The sequence below is a fragment of the Muscardinus avellanarius genome (genome assembly GCF_963383645.1).
Source record: "Muscardinus avellanarius genome assembly, chromosome: 5".
Lineage (NCBI taxonomy): Eukaryota > Metazoa > Chordata > Mammalia > Rodentia > Gliridae > Muscardinus > Muscardinus avellanarius.
This window is the reverse complement of record NC_137790.1, coordinates 37,592,575-37,598,964: the sequence shown is the minus strand read 5'-3', so window position 1 is coordinate 37,598,964 and position 6,390 is coordinate 37,592,575. Positions and strand designations below refer to the sequence as shown.

Sequence of the window (6,390 nt, the reverse complement as noted above, 5' to 3'; positions counted from 1 at the left end):
CAGACTTATTGTTCCCTTATTTTTCTCCCTTTCCAGAAACTTCTTATTCATGAAACACAATAAGGCGAGGTCACTGATTGAGTGTTATGAAAGAACCTATCAGGAGAATGGGTCAGAGATTCTGAGGTGGCCTTGTTGGCTGAGGAGGTCCTAGCGGTCTACAGCTTGCCACAATCTGGGCACAGTACTGATGGACTTGGTCAGTGACAGCAATGAGGATCTCCTGGGCATTGCCATGGAAAGCTGTGCTGAGAGGATCCAGTTCATGTTCTGCCCATGGTGGAGGTTCTGCCCTCAGAGTCCTCGGTGTTGGCCTCATCCCTGGATGGAAGCAGCAGTGATGCATGGCCTGCAGGCAACCCACAGACCCTGGTCAAAGGCTGCAGTTACTGGATCCCAGGGAGATGCCATTGGTCCCATATACTCCAGGAAGGTACAAAGTAGCCTTTGTCTCAGCACAGATCTTGTGTCTCCTCTGAAACTCTGCCCTTCAGGGGCTGAGAAGGAGACAGATATGGCAGACTGTAACAATCTTCACCATGAGGATCTACCATTTCCAGGGTCTCCCTGGAAGAAGAAAGAAGAGAAGAAAAAGAAGGTGTTGCTGGTTCAGGATACCTCTCCTTTGCCCCCACTTCCACTAAGGACCAAGAGCAGAAAGCTTACTTGGACATCTCAGAAATTAAGGAATGTGGTCAATTGCCTCCAGGATCTCCACTCCTGTCTGAGCCCCAAGCAGTACCAAGGCCAAGATCACCAGAGCCAAGATGATGAGGTGGCCCTAGTAAAGGGCCCTGTTCTCCAGAGATCCCCCTGCTCTTCCCACTCAAAATCTGGTGCAAGGCTGACATGGTCAGATTGTCCATCAGAATGTCAGAGCCCCTTCAGAGGGTTGTAGACTACATGGCCACCCATCTTGGGGCTGTCTCAAGCAAGATCCTCTTGTTGTTTGGAGAGACAGAGCTGTGTCCTCCCAACACTCCCAGAAATCTAAAGTTTGGAGTGTCTCACATCATTGACTGTGTGGTGCTACCAAACTCCTCAGGGGCCACAGAGACATCCCAACAGCTCCAGCTTTGAGTACAAGGAAAGGAGAAACACTAAATGCTGGAGATCTCATTGTCTAAGTTTCTCCTCTCAAGACCCTCATGTCACACTATCAAGAGGTCATGGGACTCATCAGACACAAGTTCTCCTTCTTCTTTGATAGTACAAAGGTTTCAGCTAATGAGCTGCCGGTCGATCTGAGCATGGAATCTGGGGAACTCATTGAGGTCTGGGGCTAAAACCCCACTTCCCGCTTGGACTCCCAGGTAGGACTTGGGGAGAAAGTCTCTCTTCTTTTTACCTCATAAAGGCTAGCAGAAGCTGAGGAAGAACTTATCTTTAAGCTGAAGCAAAATAAAGGGGTGATCTCTAACCCTATCTCCTATTGACTTTGGTTTTAAGTCCTTATACTTGGTTAGTTGTATAGTGGTTGTTGCTACGCTGGTTGGCCAGGGTTTCCTGCACATGTGCTGTTTCAGAGTCCCTGGGACTCCTACCTTTTCACCTCTATTATCACCCTTTTCTTCACTAAAGTGTCTGCTCTATGAAACCTTGTTCATGTTTAAATAATGAGTTGAAACAAATGAGGGTTGAGTTATGGACTTTAGGCCTGCAATTTTTGCCATAGGAAGGACCAACAATGGCCTTACTCTCATTTGGGGGTGGGAGTTCAGTTTGCTTGAAGCACATTCACCTGTGGAGCTCCTTGGTGTGTAGGAAAATAAATGAGCGAGAACATACATGCTATAGCTTAAACACAGGCAGACAAGGGTATACTTTTTTGAAGGCATGGGCATGGCATCTCTTTACCCCACCCTTTCTAGTACAAACTTCACAGTGCACACATTTAAGGCATAACTGAACACATTCTGCGCCTTGGCTTTGGACTTGGGAATACAGTTCCATGCAAGGATGCTTTGGTCTTATGGGTCACAAATGTTGGGATTACAAGTGTGCGCCACTACGCCCAGATACCATGTTCACATTTTTAATACGAATATATCATTATAATATACATTGTTTTATGTGTTACAGTGCTTTATCTCTACCTAGGTGGTATTGTGCAATAGATCTTACCCTGTCATTTATCCTGCATCTCTGTGGTTGCTCTAATCTGCCACTTGAACTTCACGAAGACATCGTTGCATTTTACTCACGTGTTGCCCTAAGTTGTAGACACCTTGGTGCCTCTAACTTCTTGGCACTGGACCAGGGCCATGATGAGCATCCTTTCCTATGTCCCTTCTTTGCACTGTGAACAGTTCTCTTGCACACATACCAGGATGAGATTTGGGGTCATACAGGTTAATTTCTCTGGCTTTCCAGAGTTTTCTTTAGAATGGGGATGACCCTCCCACTTGAGGCTTTCTTTCTGGTGATCCTCATCAGCATTTGGTATGGACCAACTTTCTGATAGTTGACGGTCTGTGGCATTGTGTTTAATGTACCTTCATCTGTGTGTGTGTGTGTGTGTGTGTGTGTGTGTGTGTGTGTGTGTGGTACTAGGCATAGAACCCAGGGGCATTGTACCTCTGGGCTACACCCCCAGCCCTCATTTTTAGTCTTTTTATTTTTGAAGTAGGGTCTCACTGAGTTGCGAAGGGCCTACCTCAGTAGCTGAGGCTGTTGGTGAACAATGATCCTCTGGCCTCTGTCTCCTGAATGCTGGGATTACAAGTGTGTGCCACCACCCATGGCCTAGTGTTTAATGTACCTTCATCTGGTCACCATGAGTTTTGGGAATCTTTCCATAAACCATTTGGTGTTCCTGGTTTCTCTTTCTGTAAATCATTCATTTTCTCTTGGGATTTCCCTTTCTGTTTGTTTATTTCAAGGAGTTATTGTATATTTCCAGGCAACTGCAAATAGTTCTCAGAATGATAGTTTGTGTTTCTAGGGAGATTTTTCACTGAAAAAACATTCTTAATTTTAATATAGACAAATGAATAAATTTGTTATAAAGTTTGTTTTTTTATTTATTTAAAACTAATTTAAGACATTTTCATTTTTTTCTGTTAGTTCATCAATTTTTTCTCTTATATTGAGATTACTAACTAGGGCTGACATCCAGCTAATATCCCCTTGTGTGGTATACTGGTGGCAGCCATTCTGAGTGGTGAAACACTGGTTCTCATTGGTTCATGCCAGGCTATACTGGTTGCTAGATATTCAACATCACTTTAAAACTCTTTGAGATGTACCTTTGCATATGAGATCAAGTTTTATTTTTTACCATCTAATGAGATAGTTTTCTCAGTTTTGTCTATGAAAAAAGCCATTAACCTTCTACTGGTGTGTGGTATAATTTCAGCAAAAATATGTCAACTTCTTAAAAATTGTTTTTGTTGGAACATGGGATTCCTTTGAATGTTATAACATGTAAGTAATGTATGTTATAGTAGAGGTTTCTATTTTGTAAAACCTTTATATACACTAATACGTTAGAGCAAATTAAAATTTTGAATTCCATCTCAACAGATAAAAGGAAGTACATTAAAAAAACAATAAAATTAAAACTAGGTCAATCAATAACCCTGCAATGGCATAATGTGATCAAAAGAAAGAAATATCTTTCATTTTAAATAAAAAGCTAGAAATGATGAAACTTAGTAAAAAAGTTAATTTGAAAGCAATGACAGTCCAAAAAACTAGGCTCTTTTAACAGTTAATCAGGTTATGAATGCAAATTAAAATAATTAAAGGAAATTAAAATTACTAATTCAATGAACAAGCAAATAAAGAAGTAAAACAGCCTTATTTCTCCTATGAAGAATTGTTTAGTGGTCTGAAAACATGAACAAACCGGGAACAACATCGTCTCCAGCCAAAGCCTGGAGCAGAGGAAGGGATTCTTTTCAAGTATCTGAAAGTTGAGAGATATGAGGGATTATAGAAGAAAAATTTGAAGTTAAGAGAAATTGGTTTATAAAGCTGCAAGAAAAAAAGTTGTCTCCCTAAGGAAAAGAAATAAAAGGTTAACTCTCCTCTTAGGGGTTAATTCAGCTGGTGACATTAAATTGAAGTTTTATACACATGTACCTAAATTCTAAAAATTCCATGGCCCTCAAGAACTATACAAACTTTCCTGTCTGTGCTCTGTAAATGGAACAACAAAGCCTGTATGGTAGCACATCTGTTTAGGACATGCTTCACTGAATACTTGAAGCCCCCTGTAGAGACCTAGTGTTCAGAATAAAGAAGTTCTTTTTTTTTTTCAAAGTATTATCACTTATTGAAAATTCATCTGCTCACTAAGAGTTCTGATGGAGTTGTGCAGAGAAACCGATGTTGTTTTCATGTCTCTTAATACCACATTCAGTTTTCAGCACCTGGTTTCAGGAGTGTCTTAAAGTATTAAGTTTCAACATTGAACAGCTACATTTCATAAGGCTGTACCTTCCAGCAGCAGTGATTCCTGTGATGGGCCTTGGAAGTGTAAATTGAAAACATTCTGAAAGGTTTTCCCATTACAAATATCACTAAGAATATTCATGAGTCATAGGATGAAGCCAAAATGTAAACATTAACAGGAGTTTGGAAAAGCTGATTATATATACAGCAACAACTATAGGGACAAATGAAGAAAAGAACTGCAGATTTTGTGTAAATAGCAAGAAAATTGGAAATTGTGGTTGACCCTGAAAATTATATTGAAATGATAAAGTAATTCCACGATAAAGTATTTTTAATTATTTTATTGGTGTATGGTCGTCATACATCTTAAAGGAGTACAAGATAGTAGAGACATATTTGTATACATCACAGTCATTTAGCCCTCTACCAACTCCTACCACATTCCTTCCCCCTCCCTCCTTCTCATGTTTGGCCTAGTGACTGACTTTAATATGTTTGTGAATGTGCATCATGTACAATAGGGAATTTCCCTCTTCCTCCTGCCATCCCCCCAACTAGGTCTCCTTATTTGATCATCTATGGTTTTTCCTCCTTCTTCTGGAACAAATCTACCATATGACCCAACAGTACCACTCCTGAGTATCTGCCCAAAAGAATGGACACCATAATACCAAACTAATGCATGTGTATATATGTTCATAGCTGTACAATTCATAGTGGCAAAACTCTGGAGCCAGCCAAGATGTCCATCAACAGATGAATGGATTATAAAACTATAAAATATATACACAATGAGATTTTACTCAGTCATAAATAAGAAAAAAATATGTAATTTGCAGGGAAATGGATGGAACTGGAGAATATCATGCTAAATGAGATTAGTCTGTTGCAAAATGTAAGAAATCAGATGCTCTCCCTAATATGTGGAACCTTGGGAGAAAAAAATCATAAGAGAAACTCTAGACAATGAAGGAGAATCCATAGTAAATTTTTAATGGATGAGAGTTACTTCTATGAATGAGCAATGAACATGTTTTAGTTTTGATTTTTGGAGGGGAGATGAAAACTACTATTGAAGATACTGCAAACGTTGAAGTGAAAGCAAGGAATTTAGAATATTACAAAAACTTAGTTGATAAATCAGTAGCACATTGTGAAATGACTAGCTTTGGTTTTGATAGAAGTCCTACTACATATTATAATGTTACATTCTACAGAGAAATATTTTATGAAAAGAGTCAATCAATTTAGCGAAATTTATAGTAGTCATTTTACAAAATTACCACAGCCAATTCAGTAAACACTACCTTGATCAGTCAACAAGGTCATCAAAATTGTGGCAAGATCCTTTGCCAGCAAAACCTTAAACCTCACTGGAGGCTAGGACAAACTATGCTCAGTATTTTTAGCAAAAATTCTTCAAGATTGCAAAGCATCAACAAAAGTATTTAAAAATAAATAAAATATATACATTGACTATAGTAGAGTATAATATTAATTTTGTATTCTGTAAGAAAACAAAAAATTACTGTGGCTCACTTGATTTGCTTTATTTAAGTAGTCTAAAGCAGAATCTGCAATGTCCCTGAGAAATCCACATATTATACATTGTTCACATGTCTCCCACTTAACAATGGGCAGAGCTGTCACTGACAGAAACTTGCCAGGTTGAGCAAGGGAAGTCATCACCTACTGAGGCAAGATATTGTTCCTAAGGTCTTGAAGTAACCTAAGAACCAGTCTTTTTTTTTTTTTTGGTGGTACTGGGGGTGGAATCCAGAGGCTTTCTACCTCCGGGCTATACCCCCAGACCTTTTTTTTAATATTTTATTTGGAAACAGGGTCTCGCTAAGTTGCAGAAAGCCTCACTAAGTAGCTGAGGCTGGCTTCGAAACTGTGCGATCCTTCTGTCTCAGCCTCCCAAGCGCGGGGATTACAAGCGTATGCCACCATGCCCGGCTAGGAACCAGTCTTTGACTTTCACAACAA

The 6,390-nt window shown here is 39.6% G+C and overlaps 1 pseudogene across 1 annotated transcript; it reads left to right on the top strand.

The window, feature by feature from the left end:
• The first annotated feature begins 344 nt into the window (after positions 1-344).
• On the top strand, positions 345-1,286 carry LOC308263465 (NFATC2-interacting protein-like; annotated as a pseudogene). The gene has a single exon. The product of its transcript is annotated as an NFATC2-interacting protein-like (transcript).
• Positions 1,287-6,390: the final 5,104 nt, after the last annotated feature.